This window comes from Canis lupus, chromosome 11 (genome assembly GCF_003254725.2).
Source record: "Canis lupus dingo isolate Sandy chromosome 11, ASM325472v2, whole genome shotgun sequence".
NCBI lineage: Eukaryota > Metazoa > Chordata > Mammalia > Carnivora > Canidae > Canis > Canis lupus.
In genome coordinates, this window is record NC_064253.1 from 64,528,793 (window position 1) to 64,550,539 (window position 21,747).

Sequence of the window (21,747 nt, forward strand, 5' to 3'; positions counted from 1 at the left end):
GCCCACTGGCCCAATATCACTTTTCTCTAACTACTCCTTAGTCTGGGGTAGGTATTTTCTGGACAGCATGATGGACAGCCTGGTGGCTCCAAACTGAAGGACGGTGTAGCTTAGGGTGTATTTCTCAGGCTGAAGTCAGAGGCAGAAGGGACCACGGGAACACAGGAGATGGCCCACACAAGGCGTAGGGCTCTGAGGTCGGGGGTGGCTGGCTTCCAACCCGAGGTCTGCTGTGACTGGCTCGATGACCCTGGGCACGCTTTTTTACCTCTGAAATCTTCAGTTTCCTCATCTGTATAATGTGGATAATGTTAGAACTTCCCCGCCTAGAGGAGGAAGCCAAAGTGGGGACGTCTGCCCCACTGGCAGTCTACGGGGAGTGCTGCAGGATGCTAACCTTTGCAGACTCTGGCACCGTACTGTGGGGACAGAAGGCTCACAAACTTCCATCACCCCAGGCACCAGGTGCCCTTACCGTATCACCAAATCTCACAGCACAATTATGAGGCTTAAACACAGTAACGTGTGTAGGGGGCTTAGCACCCTGCTCTGAGCGTGGCCATTCCGAGACTCAGGGAGAAGGAGCAGCCCCTCTGTGGGACACTCCATTTTCATGGCATTCTCCTGTCAGAAGGAAAAGACCAGACCATTCATGGCTCTTGGAGTTCATGTTTGGATGTGGCATGTGTAGCTTGTGTTCCATCGGCCAAAGCAAATCATATGGCCAAGCCTCGTGTCGACGGGGGTAGGGAAGTAAGCCTCCAGGAGGACAGCAACGCAAGTCTCTTGGCATTGGGTGGGGATGTATAATCCTCTTATAGGGAAGGCAAAAAATAATTGGGAAGAATAATACAGCCTGCCACATGTTTTTATGAGTGCCAGCTAATCTTTGTCTCGTGGTAACCCTATGAGGTAGATATTATTACCCCCGTTTTATGGAGTGGAGAATTAAGGCTTGATACGGCTCACTAGCCTGCCCAGAATGTAGCCAGTAATTAATAGGGCTGCCACTTGAAGCTGGTTCTGGTGGCATGTGGCCAGCCTTGACTCAGGCAGCAGCTTCCTGAGGACTCGTCTTCATAGAGGTGTTGTCATTCAGTAAGCATGCACGAAGTACCTACTACGTGCCTCCTTGATGACAGCTCTGAAGCTGAGAAGGACAAGGCACACGGCTCCTGTCTGCCTGGCAGGGTATGCGGTTCAGAACTCGAAAGGGTGCTGCAGGGGCTCAGTGCAGACGGGTGCATGCCCTGCTGGTTCGCTAGTGAGCCCTGCAGAGGCAGGGCCTATGATCTGGTCTGATCCAAAGCCCTTGTCAGCCCCTCCTGGGGCTTCGTCCCAGGAGTGGACCCCCTCAGAGCCTGCATGCCACAGAGGACAAAGGTCCAGAGACTTCAGGGTCAGCCTGAAAGAGAAAGAGAAACCTACTTGTGATCTGACTTTGAATCAGCACGGTGACACATGTGGCTACCTTGCAAGAGCACACCACTCTCACTTCCCTGAACGGTTTCCATTTTAGAGGCATGGTAATTAAAAAGAAGAAGGAAAGAAATCCCCTTCCACGGTTTGCAACATGTACTGTAATAGGAAGAAAACCCCTTTTCTTATCACAGCTGCCTGTGTGTTAGGGCACAGGGCCCAGCATTTGGCTTGTCTCTGCAAGCACAACCGATTACGTAGTGAGCAGTTGCCCCTCAAACAAAGATGGCATGCGTGCTGCAAAACAGGCCACCTCTTAATGAGGCAAAACCCCATAAAAAAGCCAGCACAGCCGCTGACTGTCCCTCTCGGGATGAGGAAGGCCTCTGAAATGTGAGCACGTATGTTCCGCAGCAGACCCTTCTGGCGGCGTATCACATCTCCAAGGAAATGTTTTTGAAAGAGGGGGACTCTATTTTCAGTTTGGTTATGGACACACACATCCTCGAAAATTTCAGAAAATGTCACAAAGCTGAATATATCTATACATACATATATATGTGTATATGTATAAATACACCTATTTGACTTTATCTGAAAACTGCAGGTAGACATCGGTGTGCTTTGAGTTTATACTCCCTTTAAAAATTCAGTCTTAGGGCAACCCGGGTTGCTCAGTGGTTTGGCGCCGCCTTCGGCCCAGGGTGTGATCCTGGAGACCTGGGATCGAGTCCCACGTCGGGCTCCCTGCATGGAGCCTGCTTCTCCCTCTGCCTGTGTCTCTGCCTCTCCCTCTCTCTGTCTCTCATGAATAAATAAATAAAATCTTAAAAAAAAATTAGTCTTGGAGCTGATTAGAAAGGAGCCAAGTTCTGAGTTCTTTGGGCAGGAACCTCCTTGCTGAGTCTGAGACCCCTGGGAGAGCAAGGAAGGGCACCCCATCGCTGGGGAACCATGGGGCCTGTGTTTGCAGGTTTAGCCAGAGGGGAAAGAGCAGATTAAACCATCATGTCCCATGTCCCATGCCTCAGTAACCAAGACAAATAATACTTTAATGCAATATTTAAAAAAATCAAATTAGCAAACTATGGCCATGGGCCATCTGCCTGTGTTTACAAATAAAGTTTTACTGAAACTCCTTTTTAACTGGAATGATTCCAAGTTTTATTGGACCTGAGTTCACTGTGCCCCTTATGCTTTATGTCCGAGGCAAGCCCTCAACTCACCTCCCCGAAGACCTAGCCCTGACCCACATTGGTTCACTCGTTCCCTCATCCGCCCCATACCTGCAGAGTGGTAAGCTCCAGGAGACAGAGCTAACAGTTATTGAGCACTTACTGCATGCCAGCCACTGTTGTAAGCCTTTGGACATATTGCCTCATTTAATCCCCCCCCACCCAACAATCCCATAGGTAAATACAATTATTCATCTCGTTTTACAAATCAGGCATGAAAAGTGAAGAAACTTTCCCAAGATCAAACAGCTAGGAAGAGGCAGGGCCAGGGTTTATAGCCAGGCAGGCTGACGGCTTTGAATGGAGGATGCTTAGAGGAGGAAGGGAGACTCGGCTCTAGGAAGCCATCACGGAGGAGATAAGGTGTTGGACGGGTAAGTAGAAGTTTGCTAGACAGAAAAAACAAGTAGATGCTACAGGAAGTGAGTGTTTTAGAGGAGCAAGTCTGGGGAGAGGTCCTTTCTGGCCACTCTGGGCCCAGGCCCTACCATGGAATCAGAGCAGCAGCAAAATCCTACAACTAACCCCATTTACTCAGTGCTTACCCTGTAGGCTGGGTATTCAACTAAATACTTTTTGTGCCTTATGTCATTAAGTCCTCAGAGAAACAATGAGTGGCTACTACTCCTAATTCTGTTTTACAGAGGAAGAGTCTGAGGCAGAGAGAATAAGTGGCTGAGCCAGAATGCAAACCCAGTGGGCACTATTCATATTGTGGTCCCGGCCAAACCCAAGAACCTAGCACCAGAGCTGCAAACTGAGCCAGACACTGTGCCAGGGGTTCCCAAATGTCATCATGCATCAGAATCCCCTGGAGAGTTCATTAAAACAGATTGCTGTGTCCCACCCCTAGAGATCCTGATTCAGGAGGTCTGGGGGCAGAGCTGAGAATTTGCATCTCTAACAAATTCCTGGGTGATGCTGAGGCTGTTGGCCCAAGAACCAGACATGGAGAACCTATATTGACTCTGTGTGATCCCACAACAGCGTGGCAGTGGCCTCCTCAGCTGCACCGGGAAACACAAACACAGGAGGTACTGGAAAGAAAACGCTTCCTTCTAGATCCATAGGTCAGAATCCACCCTCTGCTGAGTTTTCAATCTTTGCTTTTATTCCAGTGGCTTTCTTTTCTCTGATACTTGCACTGAGCCTCTTGATTGTCCAGGCTCTTCATCTTGCTTTCTGCTCACGGGGACTTTTGTGACTTCCCCCACATACTGGTGCTCCTGCAGAATTAGGCAGCCCCACGTGCCACCACCTGTGTTCCGAGCCTGGTGTGCTTCTTGGATTGACGTGGACTCCAGGCATCAAGAGTGGGAGGGAGGACGAGCATGATGATCATGTGTCTCCTGGTGGTTCTCCGGGCTGCACAGGGACTTGATGATACCAATTAGTAATTCATTCCATGTATTAGTCAGAAGCCCTGGTGTTACACGTGACAAAACCCGATTTGAACTGGAATGGGAAAATCGGGCACTCCCAGAGCCTGGTCACAGGAAGGGCGGGGTGGCAGCTGGGCTGCAGGCGTGACTGCCCAGGGCTCCAAGTGCCACTGGCCTCGACTCTTCACCCACCGCCTCTACCTCTTCCTGAGAGTCAACATCAGCCTTTTCAGGCAGACTCTGTCCACACAGCTGGAGAGACGCCTGCCATCCACTGTCAAGCCCTCCATTTCCAGCCCCACCTCGAAAAAGCAACAAGGAGACAGGGCTCCTGGATTCTGGGAAGAGCTCTGAGTGGCCCAGCCTGGATCATTGTCCATCCCTGGACCAGAGAGCCCTTGGCCATTCTGAATGTCTACCTATGTCCAATCTGGGATGAGGTGGGGACAGGTTTTTAAAGGATGTGCAATCTCCCTCCAACCATAATGTTAGGGTTGGATGAAGGGTCATTTTCTAGAAAACACTAGAGGAGACGCTGGGCAGGAAGATAAACCCCACAGGTGAGTGGGTGAGTGAGTGGAAGGATGCGTGTCTTCTCGGTATCAGGCACCAAGTTGGCAGCCGCAGTAGATGGAGAGAGGTAAGCGTGGAAAGCCCCGGCCTTCCCGGAGCTCACAGTCTAGAAAGCAGGCTAAGACACGCCACGGATGTCAGCGAAGCCAGGTAGGAATTTCTGCGGGTCACAGCAGGGGCAGGGGAGGAGGATCCCAAAGGCTTTGGGCAAACCATGGCTCACTCACGCGCCCACCAGCCAACTCGTGAGCGCTCACTCGGTGTTAAAACACATGCCTGCCCTCCACGCACTTGGCCAAGTGGAACGCCTGCAGGTGTCATGCAACCCTGTCCCCAGGCAGCCGGCCACTCGCAAAGCTGTTGGTAAAGCTCTGCAAGGAGAAGCGTATCCATCGTGGCTAGCTGCTGTCCCCACCCTGCTCCCCCGGCCACATCAGGTCCTTCTCCCTGTGCCAACTTGGGCTCTCCTAGCCCGTGCAGAGTAACCTCACGGAGGATCACTGGTCTGCCCTGTGCCTCCTGCTGGCTGACCCTGGATCCCTGGGCAGAGACGCTTCTCTTTTTTCCATCCCTTTATTTCATGTCCTTTCATTTCCATGATATTCTCTCTGGGACTCCTTGCTCCTGCAAGCTGTGACTTCCAGAGCTTTTTAAAGAAATGGAGCAATCATGGCAACTCCTCCCTGAGCCATTTGGCCTTATCACTGTGGACACATTTGTCTGCATTTCTCTGTCGGAGTGGCGAGCCGGATGGTGGCACTGAGGACTTGGGCAGATGTCATCGGGCTCCTTGATTCCCGTTTTGTCTTTTCCACACGGCCCTCTGGTCCCAGTCTTCTGTTTTAAGTCCGGCCAGGAGGACAGAGGAGGCATTTGAGGGCTGCGTGGCTTTAGGAACTCTCAGCAGCTGTATGGCCCCCCTGGCACCCATCTGTCCCATTCCACTACGGGCAATGGGAATGAATGCCCGGACCCTCCCCCCACACACACACCTCACCAACCTTGGCAGAGTGCAGTAAACCAGGCTTAAAGCTGTCGGTCAGCATCTCTGTCCTCTCCGTATTGGCATCACCTTTCTCTGTGCCTGTCCTTCCAAGAGCTTCTTTAGGCCCCTGTCTTTATAGCTTTGTTCCTCATGTGCTTGGCCACAGCAGGTGTCTACAAAATGAACTGGCCTCACGAATGGAACTAACGAGGGAACCAGCTCAACTCTTAATGTAAAGCAAAGGGGTGAAGTAGCAACAATTATCCATCCTGCTGGTTTCCCGTCATAGTGTTGGGTGTGGGGAGTGGTGATTAAGAACACCCCTGAGGTCCCCTTTAAATTCAAGAATATATTGGAAAACAAGATACAATGAGGGTTTTTTTTTTTTTTTTTTTTTTTTTGGTGTTTGGTTTTTTGTTTTGTTTTGTTATTGAAAGGTGATTAGAAAATGCGGTTTAGATTTGTGTGAATATATCCCTCACCTGAATTAAACCCTCCGACCCAGTCTCAGACGGGTCTGGACAACCACACGCCTCCCTCAAGAGCAGGCCAGTTTTTGAAGGCAGAAGAGAGAAACGGGTGTCCTTGGGATGCTCCTAAAAGAGTAGAAAGGCCCCACCACACACACTCAGTTCCCTGTCACACCTTCTCTTGACTCTGGTGTCCCTGGAGTGGAGGCCTGCTCGGTGCTTGCTCTCTGCCCTGTGCCTGCATAGGCCTGGCCTGTCCACCGTTACTCTTCTCAGTTCTGAGGTCCCCGAGCTCTGCAAACAATGGATGCTTCCCTCGTATTGAGGAAAGAACCAGGCTTTGGGCCACGAGTCCTTCTCTTCCTGGTGTCCTTGAACAAAGCCATCCAGTCACGGTGACCCTCCCCTTCCTCCGTTCTAGAATGGGGTGTCATCAACTTTGCCTGCCCCCAGGCTCAGCTGACCTCAATTACTTACTAAATTGCTCGAATCCTTATGGGAGGAGAATTTTTCAAGGTGATTTGGGGATCAAGTGCGAAGATTTATACACTTTGAAAAGGGTTCTGTGTGTTTCTTTTGGACACTGAGGCTCAGGAGAGGTAAGCAGCTTGCCTAGGGCCTCTGCCCCGGGTCCCATCTCCCTAGACCAGCTCCTGCCATCCAGAGCTGCTTTCTTGCCGCTTCTCTGCTCTCTCTCTCTCGAGCCTTTGGGCTCATCCCAGCAGCTTCGAGGCAGGTTCAGCTGCGGCTAATAACACCCATCTGCATCCTGCCCGGCATCCTGTATGCACCAGTTAACGTTCAGTAAGTACTTGTCTGCTGCCTGGGTCCTTTTACTAGAATTAAAAGCAGGCACTTTTGCTGCTTTAAATTCTAAGTGGCTTTGAAAAACAAGCAAAGATTTAAGTCCATGAAAGTCTGGAAGGGGAGCCAGGAAACCCGAGGATGGGTAGTGGTCTGGCTGTGAGATGCTGTACAAGTCTGAGCCATCCCCTGGGCCCCCACCGGCCCCAGCTATCCTAAGGATGCTCAAAGCGGGGAAAATGTCTCTGAACAAGTTAGTGAGTCATTACTGCCTACACATAATTGAGCAAACTTCTCCCTAATGTCTAACTGAGACAAGGTGGGTGACCAGAGAGGGAAACTTTTGGTTTGGTTTGGTTTGTTCTTAACAAGAAGAAGCCAGCTAGCCTTTGGGTCTCCAAGCCGCATGAAAACCAGACCCCATTAGTCCTGGGGGAGGGGGTGGCAAGGTATGGAAGCCGGACTCCAGAAGTGGCCTCCTCTACTTATGTTTTCCCTTGAGCCCTCTACACACTTGGGAATGGGTGAGAAAATGGTCCTTTGGACCAGCTCAACAGGCTTTTGTGGGCTAGCCTGAAAATTGAAATGTATTTTTTTTTAAGATTTATTTATTTATTTATTTATTTATTTATTTATTTATTTATTTATTTATTTATTTATTTATGATAGACAGAGGCAGAGACACAGGCAGAGGGAGAAGCAGGCTTCATGCAGGGAGCCCGATGTGGGACTCGATCCCGGGTCCCCAGGATCAGGCCCTGGGCTGAAGGCGGTGCTAAACCACTGAGCCACCCAGGGTTCCCCAGAAGGTATTCTTTTTTTTTTTTTTTTCCCCAAAAGGTATTCTTTTGACAAAATGTGCTCGTGGTTTCCAATACCTGGTTAACGTGTTGGTTTTTGTTACTCTATTTCCCTCTATCCTTCCCTTCCACGCCCCCCCTTCCATTTTTTCTTTTTCCACGCGGTCTCTCCCCTCTGTCTCTCCACATTCCTTCCCTCTCTCTTCTTCTCCTCCCTCCCTCTCCACTCCATCCACCTGTTCTCAGGTTCTTACCCCAGTAGCCCACAAGCCATTTAAGGTGACTGGCAGAAACAGAAATTAGGAAAACGTAAATGAAACATAAAAGATTCAAACGAGGGCACCTGGGTGGCTCAGTCGGTTGAGTGCCTTCAGCTTAGGTCATAGTCTCGGGGTCCTGGGATCGAGCCCCACTTTGGGGGGCTTCTCTCTCTCCCTCTGCCTCTGCCCCCTGCTCATGCTCTCTATCTCTCTTGCTTGCTCTCACTCTCTATCTCAAACAAATGGATAAAATCCTTTAAAAAAAATGTAGAACATGCCTTAGGATATGCTTCCCAAGCTGCACGGTTAGGTTTTTAAGCTCGGTGGCAGATATCCACAGCCGTGCTGCTATGCATCAGTGCTAAGCTATTGGCTCAATTGACTGGTACGAAAGTCTATTCAGACTAAGAGCATGTTGGAATAGGCATGGACACAAGTGGCTGCTAGAAAACTGAGGCCAGTGTGAGTAGGGAATGGACATTCTGATTCTGGGAACAGATTCCTGAGCCTGAGTTCTGTGGCCCTCAAAGTGACTCATATATAAAACATTTAAAGTAGCTACCAAACCAGGAGCATCTGGTTTAAAAGGTTTTCATGAGTTATCACCACAGACGGCGACATGGGAAGGGCATTGCTGAGTTTATCTTTGTTTAATGGATTGTTTTTTCACTATGCGATACATTCACACGATTCCAAGTGGAAATCTGGGGCGCCTGGGTGGCTCAGTCGGTTAAGCATCTGCCTTCGGCTCAGGTCATGATCCCTGGGGTCCTTGGGATCGAAGTCCACATTGGGCTCCCTGCTCAGAGGAGACCTGCTTCTCCTTCTCCCTCTGCTTGTGCACACTTTCCCTCTCTGCCAAAGAAATAAATAAAATCTTTAAAAATACACAAAATAACCAAAGTGCAAATCTTATAAAAAGGTACACATCGAGATGTCTTATTTGGAAGGCATGCCCACTTATTGTCCCCTCTGCCACTCCCCCAAAAGTAAACCACCTTGAGTTGATTTCTTGCCAATGCCTTCCTGTATACAAATGTAACCAAATACAAAAATATATTCTCATTCTCCTCCCCTTTTAATACAAAAGATATAATGCGACCTACAGTGTTTTGAAGCTTCTTTTTTTCCATTTAATGACATATTCTGGAGAGTTTTCCGCGTTAGTATGTACGAACATATTCATTTACATACACTCAGAGCTGCGTAATATTCCATTGTGTGCATGTACTTTATTCCAAATTGCAAACTCTGCCCATTTTACCGATATTCTGGTGGGGCTCAGGTGTCCACAGTGTAGGGAGAATCAGAAGGCTGTGGTGTGGGAGTCAGAGCCCCTGAGCCTGGGAGACCTCCTTGCTGATGGGAGACACAGCACTCGGTGTGAGACCAGGCTTTCTGGACATGAGTGTCCACCTCACTCTGGTTTAAACCATATTCTGGTTTAAAACTCTGTAAGTCGGAGTATCTGGTGCCATCAAGAAGATCATTTATATAGAAAACAAGTAATGAGATACGAATTTATTGCATAAATCACCACAGGTAGTTTCTTTTCAACATCAGGAGGTGCAATATCACTTAAGAAATAATCCTTAAGGGCAGCCCGGGTAGCTCAGCGCTGTAGCACCGCCTTCAGCCCAGGGCCTGATCCTGGGGTCCCGGGATCGAGTCCTGCTGTCGGGCTCCCTGCACGGAGCCTGCTTCTCCCTCTGCCTTTGTCTCTGCCCCCCTCTCTCTCTCTGTATGTCTCATGAATAAATAAATAAATAATCTTAAAAATCTATTTAAAAAAGTCTTTAAAAAAAAATCCTGATGAGGTCATAAAAATTCACTAAAGGTGCCTATGACCTCATCTCTCCTTTCCATCTTGACCAGTTTTTTGGAGCTAACTTCTCCATTGATTTTGAGATCCTTAATCCTCTCTATTTTTAAGGGTACTATTGGGGTGTCTAATATAAATTAGGATAGTGAAATATATCTCTAGTCTCTTCAAGGGATCTTTAAGTAACAAATATATTCCCCCAAATCTCCTTTTATGTGTAATTGTTACAAATTATTAATTATAAAAATCAAATGGCTGTATCCATGGAGAACTGACCTTTTAAAGGCAATGCAAGGTGACTTCTTTTAGAATTAAAAATTCCACTTCAGATAGTTAGTGTATTAACTTTCTAGAAAGCAGAGCACATCTGTAGACTATTCCTGCCCTAAATATTTGCTATCTATAACAAGGTAAAATCCCTATGTGGAATATGCTTACTTGTCTTCTAAAACTCTGAGTTGCTTTTTTTTTTTTCTTATTCCACTGTGCACCTTGCAGTAACCTGACATCTCTTTCATCTCATTAAACTGGCTTCAACTGGTAATACTTCATTAAATTCAAAAGAAACTTGACCCCCATCAAAATCCAGATCTGAAAACATTTAACTTTAAGCTGTAGCTCAGAAAAATGCTAATATTTAATAAAGCCTTGATAGAAGGTGTTGACTCAATATTTGGGAAATTGAATGACAGCTCGCTGTGAGAAAGCTTAGAGGGGAAAGTGCATTTGACTAAATGTAATTAAATGTGATTTCTTGAATTATTTTGCTGCAGTTCATAGCGAACCTTCCAATATTACAATAATTTTCTTGACCTTGATTTCGATCTATCCTAACTTAACTGTCAATACTATATCAGAATTTACTTTCATCAGTGATGCTTGAAAGAGGAATTCCAAAAATAAAATGCTGTAATTGCCTACTATAAAAATATTCCAATAGCCTTTCCATCAGATGAATTAGACAGGGTTCCTTTATGTCTGGATTTTCCTGGTTCCACATTTTCTCTGATGTTCAGACAGATGCAGACTAATTTTTCAGTGTGACAACCCCTCTGACTTAGATTTTCTATTTCCCTTGTGTTTGTGCCAATTAAGCCAAGCCTCAGGCTGTACTTACGACATATTTTTGGAAATTCATTGTGTAAGAGATGTTGACAGTCTACTGCTTTGTTTTCCCTTGGTCTTCCTCATTTCTCTAGAATCCTACCCTTTCTCTTCTTTGAAGTCTGTGTTTGACATTCTTTGAAAAGATGTTTCATACATGTGGCTTATTGTAATGAGTAATTACATCCAAGGAGAAAGCTCCAAATCACTGACACGGAATGACTAGTTCTAGAAGCATTTCCTAAAGGACATGCCATTCCTTTTCAACAGATTTTTATCCGCCATTTATTTTGTGCAAAAGTTCATATTTGGGGTCTGATGCTGTTTTCTTTCTCATAAACTTTAAAATAAATATTTCAACTTAAGTAATAAGATATAGAAAACAGAATCTAATGTACATTCAACCATAAGCTATCACTGTGAAGTTAAATTTTCTTATGATGTTCAGTAGAAGCCGGGTGAATATTTATATTGTTAGGATTGTGTACCTACCCTTTTATATTCTGCTTTTCTTTTTCATAAGGTGATTTTCATGTACACGTGTCTCTGAGTTTTTCAGCTTGGGATAAAAATTTTGATCTTTTGGCCATTACTTTGATTTATCTTCTGTTTGTGTCAAAGACTACAAACAGTCTTATAGTTTCCTGGAGGTCTTTTGCTACAAGGAAGAGAAAATTATCTCTCATTTGGCTTAAACAATAAAGAAGCGATATAATTGCCCATAATAACTCCTGTGGGGGGGCTGCCCTGGAGATGTTTAATTTCACTACATGGTGACATCCTCAAGGGGCCCCACTTGCTTCTATGCTTCTGCCCTGCCATCCCAAGGGAGGCATCTGTGTCACTGAGCAGCTGTTCTCGTGGTCACATAATAGCTGCCATATTCCAGGCATCACAGCCCCCAGGGATATGGCAATCGTCAGTGGAAGAAGAGAGGGGTGTTTCTTCATGTCTCTTTTCAAGAGCAAGGAAATATTTCCCAAAGGGGCCTATCTGGCTTCTCTTTCATTGTTCATTCGATATGTCATTGGCCAGTGCCTTTCCTATACCCATCACTGGCAGAGAACGTAGGATTCCTAGGATTCATTTAGTGAAACACAGGGCCACGTGAAGGAGAGCAGCTCACCTGGACTGGATGGTTTCTGTTCTACAGAAGAAGGATAGTTTCCGCTATACTTCCCTTCCATGTATTCTAGATTGTTATCCCAAGAGATTAAATCACTTTATGAGGGGATCCCTGGGTGGCTCAGTGGTTTAGGGCCACCTTTGGCCCAGGGTGTGATCCTGGAGTCCCAGGATCGAGTCCCACATCTGGCTACCTGCATGGAGCCTGCTTCTCCCTCTGCCTGTGTCTCTGTGTCTCTCATGAATAAATAAATAAAATCTTTAAAAATAAAATAAATAAAATAAATCACTTTATGATACCAACCTGAGGGGCGCCTGAGTGGCTCAGTGGTTGAGCATCTGCCTTTGACTCAGATTATGATCCTGGGGTCCTGGGATCAAGTCCCACATCAGGCTCCCCACAGGGAGCCTGCTTCTCTCCCTGTTTGTGTCTCTGCCTCTCTCCCTCTGTGTCTCATGAATTTAAAAAAAAATGTAAAAAACAAATCTTTAAAAAAAATACCAACCTGCAACATCTAAGTGTGCTTGTTCCCTGACAAAGCTGTCTCTGTCATGTTTACTTATCATTTACAAATTTGTAAGTTAGTTATATATAATGAAAGTATTATTTATATGTGTGTTTCTGTAATGATAACCAAGGTAGATGCAGTCCATTTAGGGTGAGTTGGTTTGCAGTTTCTTTAGAGTTTCACATCCACTAAATTTGAAAGCCCCTATCTAACCAACTTTATTTTTTTTTTTTTAAATTTTTTTAATTTTTATTTATTTATGATAGTCACAGAGAGAGAGAGAGGCAGAGACACAGGCAGAGGGAGAAGCAGGCTCCATGCACCGGGAGCCCGACGTGGGATTCGATCCCGGGTCTCCAGGATCGCGCCCTGGGCCAAAGGCAGGCGCCAAACCACTGCGCCACCCAGGGATCCCTCTAACCAACTTTATACAGTAGTTGCTCAAAGGCACTTACTACCACTCACTATCCCTATACAATTTTTTTTTTTTTAATTTATCCATGAGAGAGAGAGAGAGGCAGAGACACAGGCAGAGGGAGAAGCAGCCTCCATGCAGGGAGCCTGATGCGGGACTCAATTCCAGGACTCCAGGATCATACACTGGGCCAAAGGCAGTGCTAAACTGCTGAGCCACCCAGGCTGCCCCCTATACAATTTTTAAAAAGATTTTATTGATTCGAGACAGAGAGAGCACAAGCAGGAGGAGAGGCAGAGGCAGAGGGAGAGGGAGAAACAGACTTTCCACTAAGCAGGGAGCCCAGATGGGGCTCGATTCCAGGACTCCAGGATCATGACCTGAGCTGAAGGCAGACGCTTAGCTGATTGAGCCACCCAGGTGCCCCACCCCGATACAATTTTTGAGTCAGATTCCATACCTACTAAGTAAGCCTATATTGCAAATATCTTCCTTATAAGATGTCCATGTTCATGAATAGGAAAGCATGTAAGCAAAAGGGTAAAGGAGTGTGTCGGGAGGTATTCACTGCCAAAGCGTTCCAGGTACTTGGAGATTGAAGGGCAGATTGCAGCTGGAGCAAGGAGGGTACCTCTTTGGCCCTCTCCTATCGGTCGCTCCCTCGTGCCCTGTATCCAGGCATCAGCTCTGCCATCCTATTGTCCTGCCCCACAGTCGCTGGAAAGGCAAGCAGCTGGGTCCTTCCAGCTGTAGCTTATCATAAATCTCTGACCTTCGAGGATGTTCCAGCCACTTTCTCACTTTCCTCTCAGGATGCCTCACTACTATTCAGAAGGCCCTCTCCCTTGTGGTCAAGCTGGCAGGTGAGTCCTGGCCCCCCAGTTCCATTTGCCTCAAATACTCACATTCTTCTGGAGGAAGGACCCCAGCTAAAATGACAACAGCAACAAGCTCGCCCTTTCATCTTTACCACTCCAAGTAGGTTGCTTTAAATACCTTATTCTGGTAGGAGACCCTTAGCAAGGGCGCCTACGCCTGTTGGGTTTACACGAGTGAGGGGATCCAGAGCTTTGGCGTGGCCCACTTTTAGCTGGCTGTATGGACGTCCACCCAGAGAGACGCTGCAAGCTGCTTCTATTGTCGTTCAAACCTGGTCCATCCTTCTTGTCCCATCGAAGTTGTAAGTTGCTGGAGGTGGCTCCCTCCTTCACCCCTGGCCACGTGGGAACATGGATCATAACTCAGTCTGTCTCCAGAGATCCCCCTCTAATCTAAATGCTGAACTGCTACATCGGTTAGGAATTGTCTCTTTAAACATCTGTGGAAGGGGGAAAACACATTTTTTCCCCCTCTCAATTCTTCTTTTTCCAGGATGGAAAGAATTTAAGGGAAAGACAAACTCCTTGGGTTCATCACCGCTTAACCCATTGTTTCCTCATAGTTTGGCTCATAGACGTCTCTGTGAAGAACAGAAGTCCTGCCCTTCGGCATGTGGGCACAAGTGGGTGGCTCAGTGCACGCACATGTTTCCATGTGGTGTTGTCAAAGCACTTTCCAGAAATGACCTCAACCTGACCCCCATCTAACGAGCCCCAGGGTAGAATCCAGAACCAGCCCTTCAGAGTCTTAATCCAAGCTGCAAGAGCTACCTTTCAAGTGGCCCCACAATTTAACTCTCCGTCAAAGCAAAAGTGAAGAGCCCTGGTTAAAGAGGACAAAGGCAGCTCCCCTTTACCCCAGTAGGCTTCAGACCAAAGCTAAGACAAGTCATCTGAATGTGGGGGTGTATGTCGGAGTCAGTGACATTGCCAGAAATTGGCACATTTGTCAGAACACCTTGCCTTTTTGTTCGTTGTGAGATCAGCGTGTGCCCAGAATCCTGTAAGCGTGTGGTAATATTTTTATTCTTGGAGAAAAAAAATAAGAAGGCGATGTTGAAAGGCTTGCTCTTTGTTTTCCAGATTTCCCCTCGGCACTGAGTAATTTGTTTCCCACTAATGTAGGACTTTATCTTTGGTTAACGGGAACTTCTCTGCATTAAGGCCTAGGGATATGGGTCCCCTGAGAGTGGGTCCCCTTTCCCACTAGTCCTGCCTCGTACGGGGTGTGGGGGGCCTGGAAGCCCAGCTTGGGGTGGGACCAGCTTCAAGAGAAACATTCCTGCATCTCCAGTTGGGAAAGGAGCCAGGATATTTTTTAAATGTTGCCTTTGGACAACCCTCTCTTTGTGTCTCATGGTTTTGCTTCTTCCTTCAACAGCTTCTCGCCTTGTCTTGACCACCACCGTATTTCTTTAAGGCGATGATGAAAAAGTGGCACTTGGGAGGATCGTCAGTGGTAGCAAGTGTTGCCCTGAATGGCGGGTTGCTGTTCATCCCCAAGCTCACATCCTTGTTACTGAGGATGTTTTGAACCATGTGGCTGTGATGGCCATGTCTACCATAACCAGGTTTGGGGAGGCATCAGGATGCCAATGGTGTAGGGGCATAAAGAAATACCTCACTGGGATGTAATCGCAGCCTGGAATACTTAAAAGCTGTTTCCTAGAGGCAGAAATAAGCCTGTGTTGGACTCCAGAAAGCTGAGCTCAGACCAGTAGCTGTGCAGGGTTAAGTTTTACCTCAGGGACGTGGAACTTGCTAAAAACGGAATGGGCTATGTATCAGTTTCCCAGGGCTCCCATAACAAAGTACCACAAACTGGGTGGCTTAAAACAACCATTTTTTTTCCTTGGGTTGCAAAGTGTTCTCTCTCAGTTTTAGAAGCCAGAAATCCCAGATCAAGGTGTTGTCAGGGCTACGGTCTCTCTGAAGTCTCCAGGGACAGATCCTTCCCGGCCTCTCCCAGCTTCTGGCAACATAACTCTCATCTCTGCCTCCATCTTCGTGTGGCCTCCTCTTCTTTGAAGGACACCAGCCCTACTGGATTAGAACCTATACTCATAACCTCATCCTAACTTGGTTACATCTGTAAAGATCCTATTTCGCACATAAGATCATATTCTGAGGTGCCAGGGGTTAGGACTTCAACGTTTCTTTTTGGGGAACACAGTGCAACCCACCCTAACAAGCTACCTCTATGGGAGTGATTTCCTGATCCCCTGAAGGGTTGCAGATAGAATCAGAGTGAGCTGTTTTTCAAGATGCTTAAAGAGATGCAAGCATTAAGTAGAGAATAGGACCAGATGTCTTCCAGGATCTCTTCCAACGATGGCATTTGCTAATTTTATGAGTCCTGTTGTAAAGGACTCTGCAAAATAATGGGACCACCACACCTGGTCCAGTCTTGGTGAAATGTCATGTGCCCAGCAACACTGTCCAGCTTCTAAAAATCACTAAAAGGAATTCCCGTCTTTACTTTTAATTCTTGACAAACCTCAACAGAGCTTCCTTTTTCCATCCTCTGCAGTGGCTCCTTTTGGAGTCCCTCCTGTTTTAGTCAGTACTCTTTGGAATGATAGAATTCTGATTCAAAGTAGCGTTCAAAAAAAAGGATCCTATTTTCTCACCAAATTGTGAAGTCCGGGAATTTTTATTTTGCCTTGAATTCCATTTCCCAGCTGTGCCTTCCTCTCTGCTTGCTTTGTTTTCAGGAAAGCGTATCCCATATGGTGGCCACCAGTACCCGCAGGCTTAAATATTAGCATTTTAGCAAACTCATTGGGAAAGTTCTCTTTTTCCAGCATTCTAAGGCAAGTCCCAGAGTTGGCTCTCATTGGATCCAGTTTGTCACCTTGCATTTGTTGTACACTCATCCTAAACTCACATTGGGATTCTGCTTCCCTTTTGAGGAGGGAAGGTAAAGAATGGAGATAGCCCTATCTCAATCACACAGACTAGAAATGGAGAACAGCATCCCCAAAGGGAAATTGAGGTGCTATTAACATAATAAATGGAAACCAGGGTTGGAAAGAACAAGGCAATGACTGTCCATTATGATTCTTTGATTCCTTGCTTCAAACCATTGGTGTCTTTTGACAGATATATATAGATAGGTAGGTGGATAGATGAATGGAAAAATAGGTAGACAGATGGATTTTTATTTCTTTCTATCCCTCCACCCACCCATTCATCCATTTATCTCTCCTGTATCTACTTATCTATCTAAAATCTAGGCAGCTGATCACATGCTTTTGGTTTTCTCTTGCATTTTTCTCTTGCCTTTCCAGCATGGCTCTTTCTACTTATTTCCCAAAGTTTGAATTGTAAATGTCTCCCTCCTGGGCTGGGAAATACTGAGCTCTCTTTTAAGGGCAAGGAGGGAAGAAAAATGGAGCCAGCCAAAACTAGATTCCTTTGGAAACTGAGGGGAGACAGGAAGGGAGGAACTCACATTAATAATTTTGCCCCCAACATCTATCAAATCACCAGAGTGATCTTTTATCATTTTGAGTTGTGGGTGCTTTAAAAATTTGCATCTGTGTCCAGGAAAGAAGTAGATAAATTTGCACATGATGGTAAAAGAAGATTCTGGGATATAAATCCTCTGATGCGAAGTTATGGATGCATCCCAAAAGTCTAGTCAAACAGTGTCTGTGTTTTAGCTTCCAGACTTCTGTAGTGGGTCAAGCCAAACTCCCAAATGGATTTCTAAACTTGAGAAACATCAGGCTTTTTTTTTTTTTTTTTTCCAATCACACAAGCACTCTTGAATTGAAAACAACACTGGGTCATCAAACAATATAAACATTAATTGATATCACTTATCCTTCTGCCTTCAACACATTGAGCCCTGTAACAGTTCTGACTCAAACTCCTTCAACAAACCAACCCCCACCCCCCAACACACACACATACACACACACAAGCAGTCTGCTAAGAGCATTTAAAATCCCAGTCAAGGGCCTTGGCCCTGTCTCTGGAATCCATCCGGATCATCTCTTGTTTCTTCGTCCTACATCACTGGTCTTGCCCTTTCTCATTCTCTGGCTCTGAGGCAAGATTCTGATCCTAGACCCTACCGTGAACCAGCTTCTTGGGATTGCCCACTGTCTCATACCCATCAGCTGCAAGTCAGAGGCTCTCTTATTTTATGCCCTGGCCCAGGTGGATTCATTTGCTAGAGCTGCTTAAACAATAATAATTTATTTTCTCATACTTCTAGAGGCCAGGAGTCCAAGATCAAGGTGTCAGCAGGTTTGCTTTCTTCTGAGACTACTCTCCTTGGCTTGCAGATGACCAGTTTTTCCATGTGTCCTAACATGGTCTTTCCTCTGTGTGCAGCGTCCCTGTGTGTCCAAATATCCTCTTGTTAGGACACCTCAGATTGGATTAGGGCTCACTGTAAAGACCTCATTTTAACTTAATCATATCCTTAAAGACCTTGTCTCCAAGTATAATTACATTCTGAGGGTATAAGGGTTAGGCTTTCTATATAATGAATGGGGTGGGGAGAGGCACATAATAAGCTCATACATAATACCAGGCAAGCTGACATCCCACTACAGACCCCCAAATCTGCTAAAAATTGGGAGTCAGACATTTGCATATGGCTAAAGTAATTTCTATTAAGACTAATTAAGAACTATGATCATTTGGGGCCAATGAAAGGACCAAACTATCACCACTATTTCTGGAAAAAATTAAGTTAGCTGAGCAGTCCAATAGAGGTACTAATTATAATTCCAGCCCCCCAAAGACTCTAGAAGCTTCTATTTAGATCTAGATATATGTTATCTCTCCTGGCAGCACTTTTCTTAGCTGCAGTTTCTGTTGCTACATATTCCTAGAAGTCATTGATTTGAAAGTGAAGCCACTATGGTATCAAAGAATAAAAATAATGGTAATGACAAATTTTATCTAGTACTTGCTATGTTCTTGGCACTGAGCTGTGGAGTTACATTATTATTATCTCATTTAATCCACACCAAGACCCTAAGTGATTCCTATTACTGTCCTCATTTTATAGGTAAGGAAAACTATGACTTTGAGTGAAGTAACTTGCCATGGTCCTGTGGTTCTCCTGCCAGTTCCCACAATAAGCTCCTAACCAGCTGTGGCCAAGTCAGTTTTTTTAAATTGATGGTTTAAAATCAGTCTTCTTTGGGGAAGCTGGGTGGCTCAGTTGGTTGAGGGTCATACCCTTGATTTCAGCTCAGGTTATGATCTCAGGGTTGTGAGATCAAGCCCCCTGTCCAGCTCCACGCTGAGTGAGGAACCTGCTTTAAATTCTCTCTCCTTCTCCTTCTGCCTCGTACCCATTCTATTTCCCTTTCTCTCTCTGTCTCTCTCTTTCAAGAATAAGTAAATAAATTCAATCTGCTTAAAAAAAAATCTTCAAAAAGGAATTGGTGAGGCTCCTCCTGAAGGACACTGAGGGAACGAAACCATATTAGGATTATAAACTCAGATGCCATCAGAGACCAGACTTACATTAGTGAGTGACATCAACCCACAAGTAAACTGAGAATGTGGTGGAGCAGTTAAATCTCTTCTAAAACAGTGATAATAGTGACTCAGCTCTTGGCAGTTGCTGCTTTGTAGAGCTATAGATACTGGGCCTGGTTTCACCAGTCTTCTAACTTTTTTCAAGAAAAACTAGATGTTTAATGTTCATGTGCATTCTCATAAGTTTAAATATTGATAACTACGTAGGGGCCCTGGCTGGCTTAGTCAGTAGAGCATGCGACTCTTGATCTCAGGTTGTAAGTTGGAGCCCCACGTTGAATATAGAGATTACTTAAAGATAAAATCGTCAAAAAGAATGAATGAATGAATAAATTAATAAAGATAACTAAATCATTTTAAACAATAACACTGTTGATGTACCTGACTAGCTCAGTCATAAGAGTGTGCGACTCAATCTTGGGGTTGTGGGTGTGAGCCCCACATTGGGGGTAGAGGTTGCTTAAATAAGAAAAACTTTAAAAATTAAAACAACAGTGCTTTGCAGATGAAGTAAAGCATGCCTGAAAGCCTGAAGGGTCATCATTCTTAACTTCTGGGCTGATGAACACCCTGAGAACCTTTATGAAATTTTCAGGGAACTCTTTTACAAATATTCTCTCCTATGCACTTCTACTTGATTCAAGTGGGTTTTTTGAATGGCTGGGTGAACTCCCACAGGTCACCTGACACCATCACAGCCCCCCAAGGGGAGGAGAGGAAGCTCTGCTGGCAGGACGCCCAGAACTCAGAGCGGAAATGTAACATCCTGGATGCCTGGTCAGGGAAGGCCCCATTCAGAGGAAAGGAGCAGTACTGGCAATCAGATTGCCCAAAGAGAAAACCTCCTCCTCCCAGATGGTTAGGTATTTCTATCTGGGTCTCCTCAGCCCAAGCATAGTGCCTGGCAAACAGCAGAAATTCAAGGAATGAGGTTGGGGTGGGGAGTGAAATGGCCATTACATTTCTGAAAAATAACAATGATGATGATATGGAAGACAGATCTGAGTTGGGGGACTCAGCCTGAATTGGTGCACATGCAGTGGGGCTGGAAGGGAGGCATGTGGTGGGAAAGGCATAGCAGAGACCAGCTTCTTTGTGTCTCCAAGGGCCATGCTCCCCTATGCCCTCTGTCCAATGGTACTCTTTTCACAGCCAAGATAGGGAAAGTCAAGCACTCTAGCTGGTTGGTTGACCCTCCAAAGAGCCCAAAGACCTTGAATATGCCTCAAACATCACCTGTTATTTTCATTATTAATCTACATCTCCTCTGCATAGCAACTAAATCCAAGATGGCAGTTTGGGCTTTTATTTAATTTTATGCCATTATTATTTAGGGACTAAATATCCAATAATCTTTCCAGCCTAGTAAAATCAGGATAGCAAAACTAATAATTAGGATGTCATAGAGAATATAACAGAATCTTTCATTGGATTTGGGGAGAAGCCCCTCTGAATGGTAATATCCACAAATTAATTTGAGAGTAAACCAGGTTTTAAGCTGGTAGTTCTCTAACCTTTGAGGAGGGAACCTGTTTGTGAACAGTCTCTTGACTTCATTGCAAGTAGCATGGTTACCTAAAAAGGCTTTGATATCTGAGGACCGGTTCAGGCCAGCCAAAACAAACCATTTTCGAAATTGGTTTGGGCCTCAGAGTCTCATAAAATTCATTTTAAGCAGTGTACCATGATCTTTTTTTTGCTCTCCTTTTCATGCATTTGGAATTTGCTATTCCCTTCACATACAGAGAGATGCTTAAAATGCACCTTTGAAAATAGAGCAGGAGATGAAACACCCAGTTCTCAATCCCCTCTCGGAGGCTGTGACAGACGAAGGCTGTTTTCTCCTTAAGGGGAGGTCCAAGACTCCTCAGTGTACAGTAATGGCTTAAAAACTGCAGCTTCTGGGCAGCCCCGGTAGCGCAGTGGTTTAGTGCCACATGCAGCCCAGGGTGTGATCCTGGAGACCCGGGATCGAGTCCCACGTCAGGCTCCCTGCATGGAGCCTGCTTCTCCCTCTCCCTGTGTCTGCCTCTCTCTATCTCTCTCTCTGTGTGTCTCAAATAAATAAATAAAATTAAAAAAAAAAAAAGGAGAGGTCTTGCATCTTTAAAAAAAAAAAAAAAAAACTGCAGCTTCATGTCCAGATATGCACGTGTGTGCATGCACATGCGGGTTTGTGCATGAGTTATGCATGAGTGCATATGTGGGTCCACGAGTGTGCATGCATGTGCATACACAGAGCATATGCATGTGGCAGGCAGGTACCCGTGTGTGCATACCTTCTCAGTCTCAGGAGGGGTGTTCCTTCTTGCCCTTCTCACCCAGGGCACCTTGGTTAGCACAGGTGATTAGCAACAGCATACTGGAGCATGAGCACTGAACTTGGAGAGCTTCAGATCCCAGGTCTGCTTCTTACTTTGTGTTCTTGGGCAAATTATTTACCTTTCAGCTATCTGGA

The 21,747-nt window shown here is 45.7% G+C and overlaps 1 protein-coding gene and 1 long non-coding RNA gene across 10 annotated transcripts in view; one reads left to right on the forward strand and one right to left on the reverse strand.

Moving 5' to 3' along the window:
* The window catches only part of PALM2AKAP2 (PALM2 and AKAP2 fusion), a 460,195-nt gene that overhangs the window by 298,694 nt on the left and 139,754 nt on the right, over window positions 1-21,747 (forward strand). The window contains exon 1 of one of the 9 annotated variants that reach the window (XM_035697250.2): window positions 6,646-6,663. The exons of the other annotated variants lie outside the window; for them this stretch is intronic. The gene's annotated coding sequence lies outside the window, so the exon portion shown is untranslated. Of the gene's footprint in view, window positions 1-6,645; window positions 6,664-21,747 lie in introns of those variants that run through there. 9 annotated transcript variants of the gene reach the window in all.
* Window positions 8,569-14,354, reverse strand: LOC118350332 (uncharacterized). Its single transcript, XR_004803950.2, has 3 exons — window positions 13,900-14,354; window positions 11,347-11,512; window positions 8,569-8,783 (listed from the first exon to the last, which is right to left on the reverse strand). It is a non-coding gene; the product is annotated as an uncharacterized LOC118350332 (long non-coding RNA).